This window comes from Perissodus microlepis, chromosome 23, assembly GCF_051167445.1.
Source record: "Perissodus microlepis isolate ML-2025 ecotype Zambia chromosome 23, ASM5116744v1, whole genome shotgun sequence".
NCBI lineage: Eukaryota > Metazoa > Chordata > Actinopteri > Cichliformes > Cichlidae > Perissodus > Perissodus microlepis.
Genome location: NC_140482.1, coordinates 37,676,412 through 37,702,393, shown reverse-complemented (window position 1 = coordinate 37,702,393; position 25,982 = coordinate 37,676,412). Strand labels below are relative to the sequence as shown.

At 40.0% G+C, this 25,982-nt stretch overlaps 1 protein-coding gene across 1 annotated transcript in view; it reads right to left on the bottom strand.

The window, feature by feature from the left end:
• The window catches only part of yjefn3 (YjeF N-terminal domain containing 3), a 46,109-nt gene that overhangs the window by 13,352 nt on the left and 6,775 nt on the right, over positions 1-25,982 (bottom strand). The window lies entirely within an intron of this gene.

Below are 25,982 nucleotides of genomic sequence, written 5' to 3'. Positions count from 1 at the left end.
AGATCTGAGTCTTTAAAATAGGATACATCTCTATTACTCTACAGACACCTGGTGGTCCTCTGCAGTACTGCAATTCAAAAATAAAACCGAAATTAGTGAAACATTTACTTTGAACTTTAACAGATGGATGTATTAATTGTTCCAGATTCCTGAATGTAGGAATGCTCTACAGTAGAGTAGAGTAGAGGCTCCAGTTTTTGGAGGAACTAGAACGACTTAAACCATTTTAGTAATGTGATTGTAATGTGACTGACTGATGCATGTGTATGGGCATTTCTTCTCGTTACATCATTTGTGCTACTTCTCATTACATCATGTGTCGACACAAAAACACCCCACATTGGGAACATGGAAGAAAATAGACCACAGCTAACACTGATATCTACTATACTCCAAGTTTAACTATATAAATCCAGGAATCTAAATAATCATACAGATGACTAAGTTGTCCTAATGAAAAGCAAGGACAATACGCATAAAAAAAAATTTTTTCTGTATTTTTGTATCTAAACACTCAATCATTAGTGTAACTGTAATGGAATTATTTTAGTGCTATTCAGCTGTTAGTTCTATTCATTTTCCAGGAACAAACTCAAGCACAAGCAAGATAAAGATTATTATTGTTCTGAACCATTACAGTGAAGGCCTGTTTCTGAATCCCTGGGTTCTTCTCTGATCTTGCAACAATGTGTGTGTTTTATTGATGTCTATGAAGAAAACAAGGGACACACATAAACTCCTTCTGGGTTATCTGTCTCTGTTCTCTGCGGCTTGTAGTGTGACTAATGCTAAACCTGCTTTTGTTCCATTTAGATTTTTATAAGACACAGCAGTTTGTGTGTGTGTGTGTGTGTGTGTGTGTGTGTGTGTGTGTGTGTGTGTGTGTGTGTGTGTGTGTGTGTGTGTGTGTGTGTGTGTGTGTCAGTAAGTCAGTGTATCCAAGTGGGGCTCCTGGCATTTACCTGTGCCAGTGGAGCGGCAGCAGCTGTCACCCATGGCTCACCTCAGGGATGTTTCCTGAGTCGCTGAGACAAGTTGATCTTTGGAAAGTTCACCTCAGTTCACAGGGTTTACTCTGTGTTTTGCTGTGCCCATAATATTCAGAGCTTCTTACAGCTTTTGTTGAGCAGAACTGATTCTGTGTGAGGATGGGCTATTCTGTGAGTTTGCCTTTAAAACAGAAATGGGAATTATCCAATCTGTGTAAAAAAAATAGCCGTTGATGGGTGTGTGTGCGGGGAGGCTAAATCTCAGCCCAGGATTGTTGCGTTAGCGATAATAGTACCGCTGCTGAATGGGCAATTAGTATTGATCCTTAACATCACAGACAGAACAAAATGTTGTGGGTGTGCAAATAAACGACTGGTAGTTTTAGCCCGGAGGCTCTAGCACAAGAGGAACAGCACACTGTGTTCAGGACTAAAAACAGATGGCTGCTTCATGCCACATACTGCATGCTCTCTCAATTACCACTTATAATCACGCTTATTAGTATTTGTTTAGCTGAAGGTAGTGAGGAAAATTTGAATGTGCAACAAGTTTTAATAGAAAAGTGCTTCTGAAGAAAAGTGCAAATATATACAAGTTGCATTAAAACGTTAAAAAAACAACAACAAAAAAGCAACAGCTGTGTCCATGCGTGTGTGTGTGTGTGTGTGTGTGTGTGTGTGTGTGTGTGTGTGTGTGTGTGTGTGTGTGTGTGTGTGTGTGTGTGCATGTCTGTGTTGCAAAAAACAAGGCCTCATGAGTAATAGTTTCTCTTGCACCTGTAGCTACAATCATGCAACAGCTAGGAGTCTCTCCCTGGAGGGAGAGTTGATTTCCCCATGGTGCATGAGTTGAGCGCCGGCAGTGTGCCACCCTCATTGCAGCAAAGCTTAACTATGATCACAACATGCTTAATGAGTCTGTTTACCTTACACACGAGATAATACAAAATGAAACTTTAAATGGCTGCTGTGGGGAAATTGGGCCAGTGCAGCAGCAGGAAATGGCAGGAGGATATGTAGGAAAGATAAAAAAGAATTTGAATAATAATGGACAAGTTGGAGGTCATAAAACCATTAAAAAATTTTAACACAAACATTTGAATAAATAATGTTTGGATAGATTTGTAGCAAGAGAAAATTACACAAAACAGAAGCAATGTTTGATGTTTGTTGAAAGAAATATTTCAATACATTAGGAGTTTAAATGTATATCATGTAGGCAGTGAATTATATACAGAAAATATTGGAATATCTGGAATGAACAGATGTTAAATATAGACAATCCAATTCAACAGTTTTGCTACAAAAACGATGAAAGTGCCAAAAGCAGCACCCGAGGATGATAAATTTGATACAGGCGAATGAAAAACTCATAAATAATATGTTCTAGTGTGGATTTTCTAGCTGTGAAGCATCCTTGACTCACATGAGAGATGACGATTCCCCTGAATATCAGAAGAGCTTCTATTTTCCTCACACTGAAAGACTGAAATAACCACATTTTACAACCCCCGCCCACTCACTTTGCCTAATTTCCACCTTTCAAGAGTGATCTTCTGGCGTGATAAGGAGCATGATTAAAATAATAGTGAAAGACTGTGGTTGAGATTTTATTTGCCAGGCAGAGCGGTATATCATGATACAACAAGCAGTGTTTCCCCTCCTGCTGCCTTCAGGGCTTCCCGCCAAGAAGAGGAAAAAAAAAAAGAACTGTATTGCATTTGTTAGCTTAGGATAGGAGCAGGTCGATGTAGATGTGGTCAAGAAAACATACTAAAGTTCAAACAGAGCATCAGAATGACGAGGTGACCTTGTGTAACGTTGTGGGGTATATTTTCTTGGCATACTTTCGGTGTTTTAGCACCATCGGACCACCATTTAAACACCACAAAGTACCTGAATACTGTTGCCTATGACAGTGCACCCATATTCAGGATAACTCATTGTCACAAAGCTCAAATCAAATAATTTCTACAGTGACCAGATTTCAACAGGAGAGTTGAATCATGGGCATCCAGCCAATCCAGTCAAACCTAATGTAGTAATAGCAAGAGGTGCATAACAAACATTGTTTATTTGTTATATTTATATAATGTTATTTTTTTCCTAATTTTTCTCCAATTGTTTCATTTCAGTGTCAAAGTATCTTCTGCTTTTTTAGTATTGTGGTCATTGCTTTCTCTTCTCCACAGCCTCTGGACACTGACTGCTCCACACACAGGGAATAGAAGAGGCCACTTAAGACAGAGACACAACTTGTTGCTGTAGGTGAAACAGAAGCTTCCCCTACAATGAAGACAAGAATAGGGCTAGATTTTGGTTTTGGTCAGCCTTTGGGGAAATTTTTTGATTTGTTGTTTTTTGATTTATGACCAGAAAATTAAACACTTCTTCTTCCCGTATTTAGTGTTTCAATACTCAGAACCAGCACTTACTCATAAAAGTGACTGTACAACATCTCTGTTACCTGCCTCAAATTTACTGTTTTGTAATTAACTGAACTAGTAGTAGGCCGTATGTGTCAGGGGGCCATCCCGGTCCAATAATGAGCTGTTAATAATTAGTCAGACTCTTGCTTGGAGGGGACAAAAAGAATAAAAAAAGCCACTGTTCATTAGTTGAGTAGCCCTCTTTTCCCTCTCTCGGTCATTATCTGTCCACCTCCTGCTAAGTCTATTACTCGACAGCTGTTAATGATACTTCAGGCCTTTCAAACACAAATAAAGTACATGAAAAAAACATGTTGATCTGAAGAAAGGCACTCTTTTGTGTCTGTTTATGTCCCCTTTACAATACTAATCTGTGACATTTCCATTCAATTATTATCTATTTTAACAGGAGAGAGTGATGATTCAGCCAGTTCAGTTGAAGCATTTGTCTTCTGTAACTGCCCTTTTAGTCCAGTTCTGTGCAAAAGTATTGAGCCACCTCTCAGTTACTTATATTTTGCTTCCAAGGAGCCAGACTTGACTTTGTAGTTTTTAAACCTATACTGATCAACAGTTCTCCAGACTTTCTGAAGGTCTTTTAATATTTTTCTTTGGGCAATCGTCGCCTTTTCACTAGCTCCAATACTTGTACCTGATCATTTTCAGCATTTTCTGAGTAATATTTTTATTTATTTTTATGTCTATTCTTTTTGTTAAGCCACTTAACACTGACCTATGTATCACTCTAGCATAAAAATGGCAACAAAATTCAAGAGACGAACCACTGTGTCAACACATCACAGATAACTCGTAAAAGAAGCCATTTTAAATTGTGTCTTTAGGTAATTTGATAATAGCAGGCTGTCTTAAAATATTTTTTTTCCCATTTTGTTGATTTAATCTATAAAAAATACCAAAAAAAGGACAAAAGAAGAAACGGGAGGCCTAAAAAAACCAACAACAGCAGACCTGAAACGGTGCATTCAAAGATTCGAGATTCAAAGTGTTTATTGTCATGTGTCACAAGAGAAAAGGCATTTCTTTGTGCAATGAAATTCTTTCCTTGCTGGCCACCCACAGATGCCGATTAATATATACAATAGAAATAGAACATATAAATACAAATAGTACAAATAAATAGCTGAAGACAGAAAAGGAGACAAAATATGGAGATTTGAAACAGATGTGTGCAAAAGAGCTATAGCTTAATATGCTGGCTTAATATGTAAGATATATAGAGTTAACATAAGCCTGGTTAGTTAATCTATGCATATGTCCCATCTGCACAGTATTGTAATGCAAATTCTAACATGCTGATATTAAGTGCTTTTCTAATGCTCACAAGCTGATAGTTAGCACTTTTCTAATGAGGAATAAATGCAACAGAATTTCATGCAAATGACACAAGGAGACAAACTGGAATTGGGACTTGTAAATATGGCATCTTTCACTGTAATCGATCCACTATACATTTTACTTAAAGTGATAAATGCCAGTCTCAACATAGGGACTAAAAATGAAGTCAGCCCACCTCAAGTGTCAGTAGGGGGAGCATTTTGACACAAATGTTTAATCTAGTCTGTCTTCAATCGTAAAATATCCCACTTTACAAAACAAAACTTTGACCTGCTTGTGGGAGTAGAAAAAAAAGTCCGTGGTGGTAACCATAAATGTCTGCACAGATTACTTTATATCCGCTACACTTGTGTGTCTTCTGCTGTATTTTCATTAGGCCTCAGTCACACAGGTGTACTTGGTGAGTGGTAGTCAAACTTGAAAAAACGTGATGAAAGCAGAAATGGAAAACATGCAAAGTAAAAAAGCAACAAGCAATGGAGACAACTGACCTTCAGAGTTTTGCCTGATCATTCCAAGCAAGAGAATTGGAAAACATTTGGTGTGATGCATTTCATAGCGTCACTACAACTCTGCAAATATTGTAGTTGTCAAGTGCAAACTATAGCTGACAGCGACAACAAAAGCAATTTCAAGGAGATTTTTGGTGCAGCACCATATACTTTGCAATTACCGGCAACCACTTGCCAACTCGTGAGTAAACACATATTTTTCCTCTTGCAACCTGTGATTGCCAACGAGTCACCTATTGGTCTCTAGGCCTGTATAACTGAGCCCTTAAAGCCAACATGTCAAACTGTACATGTCAGTTGGGGAAAATTCATATCAGCATGATTCATCCTTTAGGCAACAATAATATTGTCATGGTCTCCATGCCTCCCTGGCTGACTATCTCAGGCCACATGTTTTCTGTTTTTGTTTTTGTGCTCTCTCTATTTCTCCCCTGTCTCTGTTCTGCCTGGGCGGAGCTCACCTCAGGGTCCCGCCTCTGGCCCACGCACCTGCCCTGATTGTCACACATGCTGCTAATCTACCTGTTATTCTGAGTACTACTTAAGATGGCAGTTCTGTGGTTCTCATCGCTGGATCATTGAGTAACCCGTGTTACTTAGCCCGGCAACCAATATCTGAATCTGTGTGTTTTCCCTAGCCTGTTTCTGACTAAGCTACTCTTGTAAATAGATTTCCCTGGACCTGTTCCAGTTTCCCCGTGTGGATCGTCTGAGAGCGACTGAGTGGCGAAGTGTGTTAGAGTTGGAGCATGAGTGGCTGCGGAGGAGAGTGGAGCGTTTTCTGGAGAGCATCAGTGTGTGGACTTTTCCCCTTTAACCTCTTGCGGACCCTGGAGCCCTGAATCTCTTTGCAAAAGGAGGTCTGAGCCTCAGTCTGTCTGAAACCTGTGACAAATATCTTACAAAAATGTCTGTGCAGTTGTCTAATGAGACGGATGGAGTCTAGTCTGAGTCAAAGTACTAGGTTGCCTAATCGATGAACAGTGTTATCCCTAAGTTTATGCCTTGTATGGACATATAAATGACTACAGAATCATAAAGACACTAGTAGTGATGTATGGACCAGACGAAGGAATATCATAGAAATTCAGGTGAAATCACCAGAAATAGGCAGAGACAAAAAATGTGAAGGTGGGACTGTGTGGATGAATTTCACATTTGTTTTCTGTCACCTTCTTCTTGTAAAACTCTGAGTGTATTAACACATGCTCACACCATTCTGAAGAGTGGAAAACTAAATATGAACCACAAAAAAAAACAGGATTGTTAAGACAAAAATACACCACACTCTCTTCATGAAATATTTTGGCTGACATTCTTCTGCTTTTATCTGCCTACTTTCGATCTCACACCCTGGTAGCACCTTCCCTTCATTTCTGTCCTTTCGTCTCCAGTTTTGCCAATCTTACTTTATTGATTCTGCATTATCTCCCTCTGCCACTCTTGTCCTCCCTTTTTGCCGCAATCCATTTCTCTGTTGTTCTGATCGAGGTTTGCACTTCGCTGAACCAGAGTGATGCCACATGGAAAGGTGACAGAATGAAAGAAAGATAGAGGAAAGCGCAAGAGAGGGAGGGAGAGAGAGACAGGGAGAGGGAGAGCACACAGGGGAAATGACTCACCAACAGTTGATTTAATCTGTTTGGCTTTATTATTTTTTTCTGTACACGCTTTTTGATCTGAGAAACGCCTTTAGAGGGAGAGTGGAGCAGGTAGATTCAGAGGTAAGTCTACTGTCATCATCCTTCATTGCAAGCATCACTTTAATCATTACTCTGAAGATAATCTCGTTATAGACCCTCAGCCATGTTCCGCTAAAAGGTTTTGGTCATAATTTTGATATCATGCTGATGGTCATCCATGCTTCATACCCTGCTAAGCATTAAAGGGGCTTGTACTATGTTACAAAAAGATGACTCCCCTGCAATTATAACAAGATTATCAGCGGGCTTTGTCAGGCCTATGTCTGTATGTGTGCATCTAATTTAACATGTGTCAACTCAGGACACCTTTCATCATCAATTGCACTGCCTGCAGCGTGCCTCCAGGAAGTCCCACAGCATCCAAGGAAAGTATAGGGCAGAAGAGAAATGCAGTATTCTGAGTATATCTGAATGGATGAATATATAGATGTTTTTATATGTTTATGTTTATGAATGTAGACAAAGTAGCAAATGTATTTTGGTTTGATAGATGAGAAATAATAAACTCCCTCCAGCTTAAGTGACCACGGGGCAGAATAATCCAGAATAATCACAGCGAGCCAAAATCAAGCGAGCATGACTCATTAGAGGTGTCGAGTGTGTAACTCTATTCAAACTGACATGTGTATATTGCTGAAGGCATAAAGATTGTGTTGTTTTATGAGTGGTCCTATAGCTTGTCCAGTTCTATGTCCTGTCATATGCTTCAAAATGAAAAACAAATATAAAATTGTAATGATTCACTCTGTATAATTGGCTTGTTGGGGGGGATCAGGTGCCACAGCGGTGGAAGCGTCGCTTCAACAGTCTCAGCTGGCAGATAGGAGTTGGCTCTGAGCCGCCATATGGTCCCTTTCTAACTGGCCAGCATGAGCCCCGTCATGCTGCTCAATTCTTATCAAATCAGGACGCTATGATTCACTTTTTTCAAGTCTCCTTAGGCGATAATTTAGGACTTGCTGTATGTCGTGTGTCTGTGTGTGTGTGTATGAGAGAGAGAGAGAAAGACGGCCATAAAAATCACATCCATACGACTATCTCCGGTAGTATCATTCTTTTAAATCTGCCTTAATCAGTTTAGTTGTCTGCTCATGTTCCTCATATCCGGTACAACGAGACAGACATTCTTGAGATAATCTCAATCAGCGGCTCCTCCATTTGCTCTCATAACTCATTTCATCCTCCAGCAGCCATGTACCTCTAGATACAAAAGATGAACAAGGATCATATTAACCTAAAGCCACAGGTGATGGCAAGTTCATTTCGGTGTTCAATTTCCTGTATGTGTGAGAGAGTGAGTGTTCCCAGGTTCTAAAAATATCCATGAGTCAAGTCTGCTTATCCCTCATTTTTAGATGTCATGTGATTGCACAAGGAGAAGAGCTTCTATCCAGATGGATGAGCACCCACCTACACACACACGCACTCGTAAGCATACAGGTCACACAAATGTACTGAAATACACGAGACAAACAGAGGTGCTCACGCACCCACATAACCACAGGTTACATCATGCTATGCCCCGTCAGTGGTCTTTAATCTCTGCCTCTCCTTTAAGCCCAGTCTCTTCAGTTTGATGCCAGGGGCCATAAGGATCATAAATTATAGGGCAGGCGTTGTCACATCCTGTTTCTTTCTCCTGAGACAGATCTTTGTCCTCCAGGTACTGGAGGCAGAGCAGAATGGATAACGCAATTTATAAGGCCACTGGCCAGGACACACAAGAAAGATGACCCATTTATGTTACTAAGTGACCTGAAGTTTAAAAACAAACTATGTATCAGATGAATTAGTTGTCCTGAGCTGCTGGAGAAGCTGCTCTTCAGCCTGGCTGTTATGTTTGAATGAACATACAGTTTATCTACCCGTCTCTAGATTAAGGTCGAGACTTATTTTACAAAAAGTAAGCATCCATTTTGTAATGTTTCTGTGCAATACTAATGATGGTCTATACAAGGAAAAGGCAACCCAATTTTTCTCCCTCGTGGGCCCCTTATGCACAGCCCTTGTGTCCTAGCAACAGAGTTACCAGAATCACTTGACTGAACATAAAGAAGAAAAAAAAGGTCAGTACACCCTTTACTATAGATGCATACATTACTTTACCCACAGCATTCTGTGGTTAAATTTATCATCCGCAATACACAAGCCCTCACCACCACTGAATATGATATGGAAGCTTTAGCTTGCAGTGCTTTTTCAGGTGATTCACATATAAACTGCTTGATTTTCTGAGGTGTTTTCTAGTGGCACCTCTGAACAGGGAAACACGATCACTACCCGTTTTGAATCAGCTATATTCTTCAACATTTATCTATACAGTATGTATGAAACTATCAGAAAAGTTAGGAAAGCTTCTGGGGTCTAAAGTATTATAGCGATGTCCTGGAAGTAAGTGAAGAAGAGATAAGGAAAGGTGGGGAGAGAACAGAGGCGGAGAAAGTGACACAGTATAATTAGTACAGCCACTGGCGGTATTGAGATACAAAGAAACAAGTCAGACTAATAAAAACCTGCCATGAAGAGGACAGTCTTCCTACAGCCTTCTCTGCTTTAAGTGGCTAAATAAACACTTTTCAGCCAGAGTGCAAGCTGAGAGCGCCAGGCCTCACCAGGGCATCCTGAGAAAGTGTTTAATCAGTGTCAGCAGTCTATCTTTATGTTCCTTATGCTTATGTAGGACTGTTGAAAGCAGCCAAAAAGAAACATGTGGTTTTTCCTCTATTTCAGGTCAGTCTATAATCCCTCTAGGCCTCTGTCTGCAGCGCTAACACCCATTTAGCTCCAGATGTCACGGCTGGTTAACTACAGAACACAGAGTAACAGTTTGTGTGTGTGTGTGTGTGTGTGTGTGTGTGTGTGTGTGTGTGTGTGTGTGTGTGTGTGTGTGTCCGGGGGTGAATCACAGGATGATCAATAAGCAGGAAAAAAATGGAAAAATGAAAGCAGGATGTACAATACACATAAAAAAAGATGTGCCTTTTAAAAATATATTTCTACAGGTTAAATCACTTCGTACATATTGTATATATTGTTTACCTATAACTGTTCCTGCAAATAGCAAAACACAACCAAGCTGCCAATTGCAAAACTATCCTGTCAAAATTTTGATATGAAATAAGGGTGTTATGTGGTCTACAAAGGTGCTGTGTGGCTAAAATCAGAAAGAAATCTAAAAAAAACTTCAGCACAATTTTTCCCATAAATTTACTGCTTCTACAGTTTACATTTTGCTGCCGGTCTTGGGGAACATGATGACATTAAAAACAAGTTATAGTATACAGGCTTTTTTTCAATTCCAGTTCAGGAGTATTAAGGCTACATGGTCAGTAGTAACCATGGCCATAAAAAAGAATGAAAATATGTCAACGCATCACCATATATTTCACAGCACTGACCATATTACTGATATTAGTATAATGGTGAAAGGAGCCAAGTCTTCCTGACAGGAGAGTGAACCAGCAGGACCACTCCCTCTATGAACACGACCAATAAGATCATGATCAGTACATACCAACAGGATACAGCTGGTTTGCAATATGTATGACAAAGCGATATTTTAAGCAGTCACATAATTTCATGAGTTCTTTATCATTTTGTGTATGCAAATCTTATGTTAATTTAATTGTAAAAGTACCTGAAAAAAGACAAATGTGACCTTCACCTTGAACACAGTGTAAATGATAACCGATATTAGGTATTGGTTATAATTTTGTTCTAGTTCTTGTAAATTGTGGATGAACGGATGAAAGACACTGTACCATTGAATTAGCTCATCGGTCCTTTGGCCAGGCAATCTAAAATTGAAAAATAGTGAAATAATAATAATTCTGAAAGACTCTATGGCTGCAAGAGGGATTAAATATTTACTCACTACTGTGAAGCTATGCTGTTGTAAAATACTGCTGAAATGTGATCTACACAATATATGCCTAGGCTTATACAAACAGAATTAGCAGCAAGGAAGAAATTATTAATATTGTCCACCAGTTTCAGCATACTGTGACTGTGAAATGTTGACTTGCAATCTTTTAATTTATTGTTGACTGTATTTGACAACAGTGGATATTTGTTACTGGGAAATACAGGTGTACTAAAAGTTGTTTATCCACTGCATCCACTCCAAAAAACACAGGGAGAAGTGGACATCACCAGACCTTTAGGACATGTATGTTGCAACATTTGCATCTGACCCTCTGTGCAGCTTATGCCCCAGCCAGTTATTCCCGTGGGAGCCGTAAGCCAGGTTCAGCTGTCGAGTGGAGGATGCACACTGATTCCACCCAAATATGAATTTGTCAGGTCTGTTTGTGATTTTTGCATTTGTAAGAGTCTTGTTGTAGTCATCAAGCTATTAATCTACAATTACACTCAGCAAAAAAACTTAAAAGTAGCTAATGAGTATAATGAATGGCTCTGTGAATGCATAGTTTGGAGTTCAAGCCTGCAGTTTAGGTAAAGCTGAATATAAAAATCTTTTCAGTGTATTTTGTTGTTGTGTATTTTCATGTGTTGTTATTGTTTGCATGACGTGTCCCCATTACAGGCTTTGATGGCCCGGGAGGAATGCAGTGGGCCTCAGCTTAGTAGGTTTGGTTACAAAAGACTAATCTCCCTTTTTGCTCACACTTTTTACGTTCTATTTTGTAGCACGACCAATAAAAGGCAAGATGGGAGAATCCCCAGGCAGAGCCAGAGGAGGACAAAAAATGAGAATGATGCTGTTGCTGAAAACTCTCCAAGGATGCCTTTGAACTCCCTCCACATAGATTGTTCACTTTCTTCCTACCTAATCATCCTCGGAGTGCATGCACGGGTAAAAGTGTGTGTGCGCTTCTGCCACAAGTACATGCGTGTGTGATCTAATTCCTTCTCTCCTGAGAAATTCTCTTTCACGGGGCAAACTATGCAGTGTTTCATATGGCAAAAGCAGGTGGGTCAACTGAAAGGCATTTAGATACAGAACACATCCAGTACATAAAAACCAGAGAGCATATTAATGAGAAAGCCTCAAACCCACACTGCCACTGTGTCTCAGTGTCTCCCACCTAGTTGCCCATAAGCTGCACGCAAAGTGTTGTTTTGTTTCTGACAAAACTGTATCCCCACCCAAGCGCACCTGCATGTGTAAACGAACACACACTCAATGTACTAGTTGTTTATAATTGATGAGCCCAGCAGTAGGGGAAACCATGAGAGGGACCAGAATTGAAACTGGCATTCGGCCGACCTTTCGTAACTTCACTGGCATGTGAGCGTGCGTGTGTGTGTGTGTGTGTGTGTGTGTGTGTGTGTGTGTGTGTGTGTGTGTGTGTGTGTGTGTGTGCGTGTTTGTGTGTGTGTGTGTGTCTGTTTGTATGGGTGGTTGGGTTTACGATGCCTGGTAGGCAGGTGGCAAAGAAGAAATGTCTCAGAGGTGTAAGGAGATCAAGGCTGATGGTGAGAAATGATGAGCGTATACTTCAGAGATGCTTTGATGATGATGAGAGAGTTGAAAGAAAGCTGAGGAGCTACAGAGTAATATTCCAGCGAGACGCTTCTAATGAGAGCAGAGCAGGCTGGGGTTTCAATAAACCTGGACACAACTCTGAGGGGGGGCTATTATTCTCTGATATGTGTCAATCACATAAACCTAACACTCTTCTCTCTGTCAAATGGAGTTTTACACAAGCAATTAGCCTGCCGCTGTGGTGGTGTTGGATTATAGGGCACAGACGCTCACACTTAACAGCCCCACAATGTCAGAAATGACTATCAAATTCCAGCTGCTGCTCAAACATCCTCACAATTCCGCTCACCCTTGGCACCTTCCACAACTGACAGATGAGTTTGTCTGGTAAAGGTCCGTGCATGCAGCTGTAACCTCAGGCTACTAACGGCTTTTACATTGACAGATTTAGCTGCATAATGTGTGCACATGTGGCATTTCCCATACATTAGGAACAGATTGTCACGCAAGCTGCGCAGCCCGAGGAGCCTGGCAGGGTGTCGTATATGAGAATTGGTGGATTTTTGCATGCAGCTGTGTGATTGTGTGAGTCCTGGGGGGCACACATTTTGTCTTCTGTGACAGTGTATATGTGTGCATAGAGTCAGGCTTCCTCACCACCCTTGAAGATGATTAGGAGGTGAAAGTGCAATAGTAGCGAAAGAGGTAGGCACAGATGTGTCAGCTAGATGCTGCAAAGGTGTGATGTGGGGGTGGAGCCATCATGCAGAGCCTGCTTCCGTCGCTGCTGCCCACACAAACAGACCCATCACCTGTTATATTCCACTGATTTACACTAGTACTGCCAGCTCATAGCTAATAGAGTGAAAAATGTCATTGGCAATCATTTTCATTCACAGGTGTCTTTTCATCTTACTACAACATAAAAGTTTATTTATTTAAGTTTATCACTAAAAAGTCTTGCTTTAACTCGCTTCAACAGGAGATACATCTCATGCATGTAAGCAGAGCAGTCAAGTAGATTTTTAGTATTAATATGCATAACTAATTGCATGCTCGTTATTCAATCTCCTCAAGGATGACTAATCTCATTACCTTGACCTTGACTGTGTGGTGAAGGAAAATTGAATTGACAGGGGAGCTTTAACTCTTGCTGCTTTGAAAAATACATCTCCGTTTATTCTCATAGTCCTCCACACAGACCACATTTGCACACTACTGATCAGATATATGGATAGGAAGTTGGTCCAATCCGGACTTATAAACTGGAAACTCATACCTTGGGAATATTACATGGTTTGTACACTATCCTTTTTATTTTCCTTTTTTCTTCTTTTTTTACTTAACTGTAAATTGTGGCCAATGTGAGTTGATAAAGCTAAAAATGGATGGGCTGCACCAATGCAGCCCTGTATAAAATTAATAGTGAGCAGAAATGAGTTCAGCTTATTGGTGCAACGTTTCATACCAGTCCCAGTTTCTCATGTGGCCCCATGAGAAAATGAATAATACATCCCTGATAAATAGGACAATAGCTAAAAGGACAGTTCAGCATAATACTTGTTGTGTTTTTATTTCAAATACTTAAACATAATGTGTTTTCAGTAACCTAATTCCTATTATTTCATTTCAGCTATCTCCGATCAGCTCCAAATACTCTTGTATGCTTCTCTTTACACCTCTCTTACTCCTCTAAAGAAAGCAGTGTGGAGCTAGATCAGGCATAAGATGTAAAACTTTGTTTTGTAAAAGTCTGAGGTAGTGATGTACACACAGCACACACACAACAACAGAATTACAGTTTGTCGATAAATCAAAATCAAATCACAAACAGATTTTTTTTGTTGTCCACCCACACAATAAAAACAGAATGTGGCAAAACATAACAGACCTGGTTTGTTCAGGGGTTGTGGTGTTTGTTCACACAAACATGCCAGCAGAAATGAAAGAGAAACGGGAATGAGTCAACATCAAAGCCTTGGATATTTGAAGTAGCCAATGAACTCAGGCCAAACCCTCTTGGACAAAACAAACCGTGAAGCCATGAAGAAAAAAAAAAAAAGGCTTAACGGTTTAAAATAGTCAAAAAAAAGGACAAGGACTGAAAAAATAATAAATCCTCAGTGCATGTCTCATATAATGCAATAGCTACACGTTTTCAGTGCCACAGACTGAATTAATTAAGACAAGTATGTGTGTAGTGTAGGAGTAGGTGGCAATTCATGCATTAATGTGGTAGCATATGTTCATGTTTACGTGTATATAATAGTATGAGAGTATAAGAATGAAGTGTACGGGGATTAGACTAAAGCTGAAGGGGGTTACCATAACATTGTGGTCACCTGAGGTCATACTAATTCAGAACTAGTTTGAAATATGTGCTGTATTGTCATAACATTTATTCAACATCCATTCAACAGCCTTTCACAAAGACCTTCTATGGGTACAGGCTGGACTCGCCCAACCTCGTGCCTCTGTTTGTGACCAGCTGGCTTAGAGGATGCTAGGTTAGTTATGAAAGCCACACAGAGTAAATCTGGAGAGTGTTGACCACAAGGGCTGCACTTCCAGCTCACAGAACTATGGCTATAATTGGTAATGCTTGTTTTTCTTTTTCCATCAGTCCTGACATTATCTTCCTTCTTGTATATCTTTGTTAAAACCAATTATAATCATGTGTTGGCAGTGTTATATAAAGTCTTGAGAAATTACATCCAGTGTTGACAATTTTAGTGCCACCCACTCAGTCTCTAATGACTGTGACAGTCCTTAGGCTTTATTTGTACTAATTACAGCGAGTTAAAAGAAATCCACAAAGCCACAGAAGCTTGTGTCCCTGCCCCTCTGTCTGACTTTTGATCATTACAACAGCTATGAGATAATGCAAATGTAGAAATCAGATTTTTAGCTGTGAGAAGAAAAAATCTGAGCAATGTGAGCTAATAAAAGCTAATAAACTGAAAAAATAAGAGAAAACAAAAGGCAAACCCACAGCTCCTTTCCGAAGCACGTGTTTTCTCTTATTTTCTCTCCCACACTCCTTATCTCACCGGGGTTTTGATCTGCTCTTTCCGAGTAAACACTGAGTTGATTGTGGCTTGACTCTTTTGTCTGGCTCTCCAGTTTGCTGCCATTCTTACTGCTTTACCATTAACCAGGTGGCTCCCAGGTGAGGGAGTCCAACCTTAGCAACTGTCCATCAAACCAAGAGGAAGGATTCCCCTCCACTTCTGCTGATTGCTTTATTATAACACATTTCAGCCTGGGCTCTGAGGTGTTGTTAGGCAACGGAGAAATGATATCCTTAATACAGCTGTGTTTCCAGGCGATTACAACTGCACAGAAACAATAAAGACTAAATTAAATATTAATAATAATTGCACAAGCTAAATGATTTCTGTTCTAGTGTTTGTATATGAATGTGCGATGCTGCAGTTGCTTTCTGGCAGCTCTGAACAATAACCAGCTTTAAGAAAGTAACTGGAAGTATGCATTTATGATGATATGCTGTATGTTTGTTGTACCCCACAAAATGAATACAAAAGATAACTCCCAATTAAATTTGGACATTGTTTTTTGCTAGTCTATTATTAGAATGTTCAAAAACAAACTGCAATTTAAATGTATGATTTGGTTTCTACTGTTCACATTTGAAAGTAGAGGATGTGGTAAACAAAAACAGAGAGACAGAAACAGAGACAAGTCATTTACATAATCTCAATTCAGTGATAGCATTCCTCCAAAGTGAAACAAAACAGAACCACAGTCAGGGCTCAGCAGAGCGAGACACTAAACCCAATTACTGAAAATTGGGAAAGCCTTGCTGGCTGCAAGCAGTGACTCACATGCTCAGATGCTCACAAACACAGTTTGAAGTACAATACCTTCAGACAGTCATAAACACAGAAATCTTAATTTCTTAACCTCACTAGGACACAAAGGGACAAAAACGTACATCCACAATGATGTTGCGGTTTCACAGTCCGTTCCTCCTCTCTCCTCGTCAGTTTATTTTATCTTCAATCACGTCCTAGTGAAGAGTAGGACCTGACTGGAAACTTGAGAGTAAAAATTTACATTAGATTTAAACATATTGTGATGATCATATGTTTTCTTTTGTAAAACAAAAAAAAAACAAGTGATTTAACTTGAGCACCTGGAAAATACTCTTCCTCGCTGGAGGTCCCTGTACTAATACAAGGCAAGCAGCAAGTTGGTTTCTTTCTGCTGTAGTGTTTGTTGTCTTTTTTGTGAAATGTGGTACATTCACTTCAGAGGACACCCAGTACTGCCCAGAGCCACTGAATGAAAGAGTCATCTCTGTTCACTCCAATGGACCAATTTTTTACAGTAATGGCAGATCAAGCAGCCTCACAATAGTTCCAAAAGTTAGCAACATAGAGATACAGCAGCACAGAAGTTTGAGATGCATGACTAAAAGGTAAAAAGTTTTAAAAAACTAAACAAAACAAGTCTTTGTGTTATCAGCACACATTGCAACTGTGAAAACTATTTGACAGAGAGGAGGAGGGAGTCATCTTAACAGTTCCTGCAGAGTTAAATTGCTGTTGAATATCACAAATTTTGAATGTGCAGAACGACCTGAGAGAGTTACAAATATCAGCGGCGTACATATGAGAAGGAAAAGAGTCAGGAGGCCTAGTCGTATGATTAAACAAAGAAAAAGGAGACTTAGGGTTACATACACTAGAAAAAATAAATGGGAATAGTATGTAGATTTGGAGGAGGCAATACAGTTCAATGTGATTATTATACATTTCTTTGTGCGCGGTTAGTCCGGTTTTCTTAAAGAGGAATTCCAGTTGGCGCCCCTTAGCTTTGAGAAGGCGCAAGCTGGGTGTAATCCCAGGTGCTGAGTGAGAAAAAGAAACAGATCTGTGTTTGAGAGGAGCAAGGTATTAAGGTTTTAAAGGTTGGTATTGTACCGGTAATAGGCAACCAGATCATGAGGAGTTGAAAAAAATACAGGTTTAAGGGAGGTCGTTTACAGCTTTGATGTTCCTAAATGTAATATCACGAGGGGTGCGGGTTTTGAATTGGAGATAAAGTATTGGAATTTCAGTAGCGGGACCATCCCTCCAAATACACTCCTTCCGGTTCTTATCTATATATTGTAACGATGGTTAAATGTTATTTTACAGTTACAGGTTTGCTATCTCTGCACACTGTTGTTATTTCTTTAAGATACATGTTTGGTTGTGCTGCAGGAAAAAGGGAGTTAATGTGTGCAGGAAGGGGAGGGGGGTCTGGGTTGTTGAGTGACTGTACGGGGCTGAAGTGAGGTGTTGCACGAGAGCACTCTCCCCGGAGTTAATGGCCCGTTTGCCTGTGTCACCAAATAAACGGACAAACTGAGATCAAAACATCTGGTTCTTGAGAAAGTTACAATATGTTCCTTCAGCTCTCCAAGCTGTTCATTCTCGTTTTCGTGCCCCATCCTCCCTGCCCTTTTCTATTCTTTAACTTCTTCACTTCTATTTAGTACATGGGGATCTGCCAGGCCCAGGAGCCACTGCCAGTCCCCTTCGAGGCCTTCCCCAAACCGGAGCTCAATTCATGTCCAAGGCAATCACCTTTACCTACTAAAACGCTGTCAAACCTAAAATGAGGACATGGGCCCAGCTAGTGAAAAGAATATTAAAGGAGAAAAACATATGATCTGAAAGGTTAAACAATTTGGCTTTGCAGTCAGTGCGAATGACACTAGAACAGCACACTAGATCCAATATATGACCTTTGCAGTGAGTGAAAATTCTATGTATTGTTGCAGTCTAAAACAACCCAGACAGGATGTGAAGTCTCTGGAAGGGGGGCTATTATCGCTGTCCATATGAATGTTAGGTTTATCATGTTAGAAAAAAGTACAGCGAAATGAGTTAGAAGAACAGCAAAGTCATTTAAAAAAATCTTTATTTGTCTTAGGTGATAGGTAAATGTGGCGTGGGTGTGGTCTCTGCTGCAGAGGAGGGGTGGCACAGCGAGCTCCCGGGGTGGCGCAGAGGTGGGGTGAACAGGTGTGCTGGCATGTGCATGTGATTGTGAGTCTTTATATTTTTGCAGTGACAGTCGGAGGAGGGAGAGAGCGGACGTGACAGCGGAGCGGGAGTGTCTGTGTCCCATTACAACCCACAATAAAAGAATGTTTAATAAAGAAGTGCTGCCACCACGTCAGTGTCTTGTACAAGGGTAAAGGGTCCAACTTCACAGTAAACAGTACATATAATGGTAGGGGTCGGTCCAGAGAGCTGTAAAGTGGTGTATTCAAACAAGTGGAAGACAGGAGCAGAGATGAGAAGAACTTGTGGAACAGAGGATCATCGCAAGACCCCTCCTCTCCTCAATCAATGAGGTTTACAGGTGTAAATAAGCTCCAATGGAGTTTCATTGAGCGAGACAAAGTCATTGGACTGTTGCCATGTTTCAGTCAAACAGAGAAAGTCTAGTTTATGGTCAGAAAGGAGATCCTGATCGAGATGCCCTTGCCAGTGAGTGAGCGAATGTTTAGTAGACTAATGTTACAGGAAGGACAATGAGTTGCAGACCAGATGGACTTTACTGGGTTGGTGTCATTGTGATTGAAATTCTGAGGCGAGGCTTGAAAGTGATGTACGGGTGGAGAAGTGCCACAGGTGGAGGGATGGCTGACAATCAGTAAAACAACCCAGACCAGCATGGACCACACAAGCATCCTGTTTATCCAAATTTCCAATCGGAGCCGGGCACTAAGACAGACAGTTGGAGGGAACCTGATTTTGCCCAGCAATTAAAAAATTATTATAGTAACCTGTGAGCAGTTGCAGCCAAACACACCAGCACATTTATATCTTAATGACCCGTTTAAAATAGGCACAACTAAAATTGTCAGACAGGATCATTAAACTCAAAAGGGGATTTTTGATTTTTGAATTTCCTATGATACTATTGAAGGCTCGCTTATTCACAAGGGGTCTCCTCTCATGTCTGACACTTGGCAGGTTTTTCTACTCTCTTCCTGACACAATCCCAAAGGGATTTATGTCTCCTCCCAGATTCAAACCAGGGATCTTTTTTTTGTTAGGTGAATATAACCCACTACACAGTGGTAATTTGCATTTGACACTCGGAAGAAAACCAAGCACTTCCACATGCATGCAAGGAAAAGCATGATAGCAGCAGCAAAACCAGCACCGAACAAAGAAGGCATCAAACACAACAGATGCAGGAAAGGACATTCTGGGGTGGACTGGGTAGCAAAATTACTTGAAGGCTAAATAGTATGGTCATAAATGAAATTTGCTAATTGTGTGTAGGAGCATATCGGGTATTGAGATCAGCTGATCTGCTGGTATCCCTCAAGTAATGCTTTGTTGCATTTATTATGTTTCTAAAATTCTTACATTTATATCGTGTTTTGGGGAATCTTTTTGCAGGTGAACATTTCAAACAAAAGCCTAGGGTTTAAAGGGTGAACAAAAAGATCATCCCTATACTTCACACGGAGCCAGACTACATCCCTCACTGGGGTGTAGCCAGGGCTGGTTTCTATGGCAACTGGCACAAAACCTCTGGATCTTATTAACTGTTCACCGGACCTCACCCACTTTTTCCTTTTCTCTGTTATCCTCCAGTCCCGTCCCCCCCACCCCCATCCACCCACGCACTCTACATATACTTCTCCGGCTCCCCACGCTGATTTTCCAGCAAAGACGACATAAGGCAAGTTGCTAATGGGCTCCCATTCTGTCACCATGAGAACACTATTCTTTGTAGTCACATTCCTCAGAACAGCTCTGACCCCTGTCAGCGAGTCTTCCACAGGCTTCAGAAGAAAAAATGCTGAAGGAAGAGAAATTACAAGTGGAGCAATTTGTTATGAAAGGCGACACAGTAGCTACCATTTGAGGAAATTGTCTGTTTGACTCCCAGATTTTAAGAATCAGGTTTTTAAGGACCCCCTTACCTTCAAATACCACTTACTATCTCCAGTGGAAATAGTAAATGGGGGATTTTTTATTTATTTCTTTTTTTTTTGTTGTTATCAGCTTAACGCACTGCTGAAGAGAAGTTGAAATGTGGCTCAAGAGTTTCCACTCAGCAGCTTCCTTGGGAGATGCTGCATGCATGATCACCCTGGAGGAGACTCCGCTGTAGTGCCTCTTGACACTGGAGAGATATGGTCCGGTGCACACTTGGATAGAAATTCTCCAATTCATAGAAATGTCCAAGTAGACCTACTGAGCTTAGCTTTGAAAGGTGGATACTGACAATTTTGAATATGGAAATACAAGAAATGTTCAGCAGCAACAAAGGCACAGACTGCTTGTATCATCGTTTAGTTTCCACATGAAGAAATCCAGATGCAAATCCTCTTTTCCATTTATTTCAAATGTTCAGATCTATATTGGTTTAAAAAAAAAAACAACTTTAAAAAAAGTTAAAATACAATAAAACGCATAGTGTATGATGAGTGTGCACCTCTTATATTTAGTGCACCACATTGCTGAGTAAATGGTAGAAGAGTGTTTTGTCCTCATGACTCATGTGACTAATGTCACTGAGATGTCACATGCTCTATTCCGAATGGTGGGGGAAACAGGATTAAGACCCAAATGCACAACACAGACACCTCAGTGCATGGTAGTAAGCACCGTTGCTTCACAGCAAGAATTCTCTAATGTCTGTGTGGGTTCTCTTCAGTTACTCCAGCAGTACAAAGACAGGGGTTTAAGGGTAACAGGCAATTCTGTAGGTGTGAATAGTGTGAGCATAAATAGTTGTCTCTCTGCATATGTGACAGGTTGGTGATCTGCCCAGGGTGCTCCCTGCAGATCTGTCCTCATGTCGATAACTCATAAGAATTTAAACCATGACAGCTGGGATAGGTTCTAGGCCTCCCAGAATCCTGAAATTGATAATTGGGAGAAAATGGGGGAACATATGATGGATACCTCAGTGTAATTGATGAGTTGAACTGATCTTTCAAAAATATTTTTAAATAATTTTAGTACACAAACTACAAACCTCCGACAACCAGTTTTTAACCTTTTCAATAGGCAACCTAAGTTCAAGGTTCCAGTAAAAATAAAGTAACCTCGACCCCACGTCCTGCCAAGATAAGCAACACTTTCTACGAAGAACAGGATAATCCCAACTTTGATTTAAGCACGTATCCACACATTTACACACACACAGTGAGTCACAGACTGCTCTGAAATAATAAAGCAAGAGTTTTGCACAGGTCCTCGCTCAGATAACTCATAAGAATTCCTCGTAAACATACCTAAAGTGGAGCTAGAATTTGAGGCTACAGTCACCAATTATAAAAACATCAGTTGCAACTGTATTGGCCTGACAGACTAAATCTAAATCTGAAAGAATCCCAAGCAGGCTTATGCATTTTGCCAAATGACCACTAGGCCACTGGCTGCACGAGGTAGGGCAGTGTTATCTAACATAACACGGTAACTGTTGATGAAACTGTGTTTAGTTTTTATAAATGATGTTTGTTGTCTTGCTGCAGTAGCAATGTTTCAGCTTCACCATGTGAGATTTTATTCTCTTATATTAATTTACAAGCCAGGCATTCTAGAATCTAGACCTGTATCACAGATGTGCACAAAAAAGATTGATAACCATCTTTCACTTTCAGAAATCTCCATGTAAATTCTGTCATTCCTCTGTGGGCATGATGATGTCTTGATATATTTGATGGCTTTTTCCTGTATGTTAAGGACACTGAAATGTAAGCGCTTGAGCGCATGTGTGCACAGCTCAGTCTGGGTTTAAGAAGAAAGTGAAAAGGAAGTTATAATAATCAATCCCTCATAGTAGCCCACAAAAAATCAATACTAACAATGATAATACAAAATAATACATAACAACATGGATATGAGGCAGTAATGACAGAGGTATGATAACAAGGATTATTCAATACACAGTAAAAGAGGCCATTGTCTCTTTTTCTTTTCAGCAGACTGAAATCTGTTATTCAGTGAAGCACAAACCTACAGCTTGGATGTGAGCCTCCATCAGAGGCTGATATGGTTTGAATTGTTGGAAGGTATTTATCAAAAAAAGCAGCGTGCTCAAGTGTTCTTGTTGAAATCCCTCCCTTAATGAAACAGAAAAGTGAGGTGCCAGGCAGCGTACACTAAACCATTTTTTAAGCTTTTATCTAACGCCACCGTCATCTACACAAATAAACAGGGACATTGCACACCCACAAGCCGTGCCTCTTTTTTCCTCTTTTTTTCATGGCTGTCAGTTTCTAAATGTAGCTCGGTAAACAAAATAGTCAACAAATGCTCACGCACAATGATGGTGCATCCTGTCTGCACACACTGAAGTCTGCATGAATATAATCTAGGCAAATAAACATATCACAGATTTTCATGAGTTCTTTCTTGCCATAAATAATGTGATAAGGGAATTGGACAACTTTTAAAGAATATAATGAAAACTATTGGTGCTAATATTTTTTTTCAGTATTACATTTAGTGTATAGAGGCCCCTTCAAAGAAAACATTCTTCTTTTAACCTTGATCTTATTGATACACTCACCAGGCACTTTATAGGTACACCTGCTCAAACAGTTATTAATATAAATATATAATCAGCCAATCACATTCCAGCAGCTCTATGCATTCTGGACATGTAGACATGGTCAAGATGACCTGCTAAAATTCAAACTGGAGCGTAAGACAAGAAAGGTGATGTAAGTGACTTTGAATGAGCCATGGCCATTGGTGCCATATAGGCTCAAGTATTTCAGAAAGCGCAGATCTCCTGGGATTTTCCCTACACAGTCATCCCTAGGGTTTACAAAGAATAGTCTGAAGCGTTGCGGCTCTCAGGAAAAAAAATCCCTTGTTGATGCCAGAGGAGAGAGAGAGAGAGAGTAAGTACTAAAATGTCCAAGAAATGTTTCCAGCATTTTGTTAAATGCATGTAGTTAAAGCCGTTCTAAGGAAAACCAGGTGTAAGCAAGGTGTACCTAACAAAGTGGCCAATGTCTGTTTGTGGCCCTGATTTCTATTGTTCATTATAACATTTCCCTCACTAATTGCAATGCTCAGAGCTTGGGAACAAATAACATCATAGGCAGGAAACCTGAGTGGCCAGATAATCATGTTGATTAATAACAGCTATATTATTCGGGCTGATCAAAAACAACTTAAAGTGAGATGGAAAAACATGAAGACGTACAAGGAGAAGGAGGGGGAGAGCACGTCTCACCTGCAACACTGTTAAGCCTACTGAACTATATGAAAAGCTCATATTCAAGCAACACAATAGTTTAATTAACCAAAGGTAATTGAAGCACAGTGTGGACCTGCCAAATGAAATAATGCCCTGTCTCTAATAATAGCCTGGTGCTCTGTTTCACTGAGTCAAATGAAAGCGCCTGTCATCAGTGGAAGTTGTGAGTACTTCTATACCTTTTTTTTTTTTTAAATCACAAAAATATGAAAGTAACAACTGAATGTGCCATACAAAGACTGATTATGCAAGACACACGCTGTCATAAACTCAAAAATATTAAGCAAGGCCATGTAGGTATGTTCTTTAAACTAAATGTGAATAAAACACAGAAAAGAGAACACATTTATAATTAATTTATAAAGCAGCATTAAAACTGCGCACTATGTTCAAATCATAGCCCAAAACTACTATAGCAAAATATGTTATTGTGCTTTCCAGGCAGCTATTGGTTGCCTTTTCTATTTAGCAATCTGTTAGCACTTTATGTAGGTTTGAGCATTTGATGAAAATTTAGGGGTGAAGGCCCCTGAGGCATCTAGATGAAAGTCAAAGGAGCTTGCAAAGAAAAGCGTCTGGACTTCTTTAAGTTTACTTGAAGACGTTTCACCTCTCATCCGAGAAGCTTCTTCAGTTCCTTAGAACTGAAGAAGGAACTTCCTTAGAACTGAAGAAGCTTCTTGGACGAGAGGTGAAACGTCTTCAAGTAAACTTAAAGAAGTCCAGACGCTTTTCTTTGCAAGCTCCTTTGACTACGATGACCTGGATGACTGAGAACCTTCACAGACATCTAGATGAAAGGTTTTCAACAGATGTCATAGCTGAATATGTTTTCTGCCACCAGAGAGACAAAAGTGCTTGTCAAACCGATCTGATACACACAAACAAGCATCCTTGACGTACACAGTGAAATGTTTTTCAATTTTCAGGTTTTAAGTATCCAATCCTAAATCTTTAAATTACATTAAATGTCTGAGGAATAATAAATGAAATATGTCTCTGTTAAGAGACACCTGAAATGACTGAACCCAGAGAGGAACCCTCTTAACTTCATCTTGTTATGCATGTACAAGAATCCACTGTTTCACAGCGAGCAACATGGAGAACTGAGCACAAGTGGTAGGAAAAGAAGGTTCACTCCTAACAGCTGGATGTATTGAGCAACCTCTTAGAAAATCATTAAAATTTGCTCCAGTGCTTACACTCCAACAGCCTCTTTCTATCACAGTTATCTGGGCTAATACAAAACTAGCAGCCTTTAGAGGTGAGCAGATGGTGATAAGCACAGCTTACACTTCAATCCAAGTGAGCTTCTGCAAGAAGGTCGCTCCTGTGATCTCCTACCACTTACGATATTTAACACTGTTTGACCATACTGCATCTCGTCACTTTAAAGCACGAATGATTTTCTTGTGTTTTTGCAAAAAAGCGTCTGTCTTACCGCTCTGAATCTGCACATGCAGACATATACCGTGTGCACCTGCTCTAGTTTGCAGGATAATTTGTAGTATATGTCTTGTCACAGAAACCACGAGTGCACATAAGCGAACCAAACCCACCCCATCACTTCAATCCGCAGTAAGTGTTTGACCTTTTGTGTCTGCTCTTTTTTTTCTTCAAACTGATGACTGCTAAAGCAATTGTTGGGTTTTGTGCGTGAGGGTGCATCTGCCATTGTATGTGTGTGTTTTTGTTTAAATAAATTGGGGCACTTTGTGGGGAATATTGCTTTTTCTCCAGTGTCCCCTGATATCCACTGAAATCCCATGATTCACAGTGTGGGCATAATGAGGAGATGAGAGTCTGAGCTCTGCCTCTCTCGAATGGGTCTCTTGTGTTCTTGATTAACAAAGGCTGCTGCCTGGAGACTGATTTAAACCTGAATCTATAGTATTTATTTAGTTTTAGGTGGTCAGGGAAATGAACATAAGAGCTGTCAAATCTCAGGTGAAACAGATCTCAACCTCACCAGGGAGGTGGTGTTTGGTGTGAATTCATCAACATGAAAAATTAATTACCACATCCCTGTATTTACCTTCTTAGTTTCTATTTAGCCATTTAGCCTTTGGGTGATTATGGCTCCTTCCAAATAATAGCTACTGTGTCAAAAAACTTTTATTTATTTTTAATAGAAAAAGGTAAGACCTCAGCTATAATTTATTAAGTACTAATTAGAAGTTGTTTAGTGTGACCTGCTAGCTTCCTGGTTTTCCTTCCAGAACTATAACTGTCAGTACAAACAAATAAAAATCACTTTCTTCAATGTAAACATTATTTTAATAATA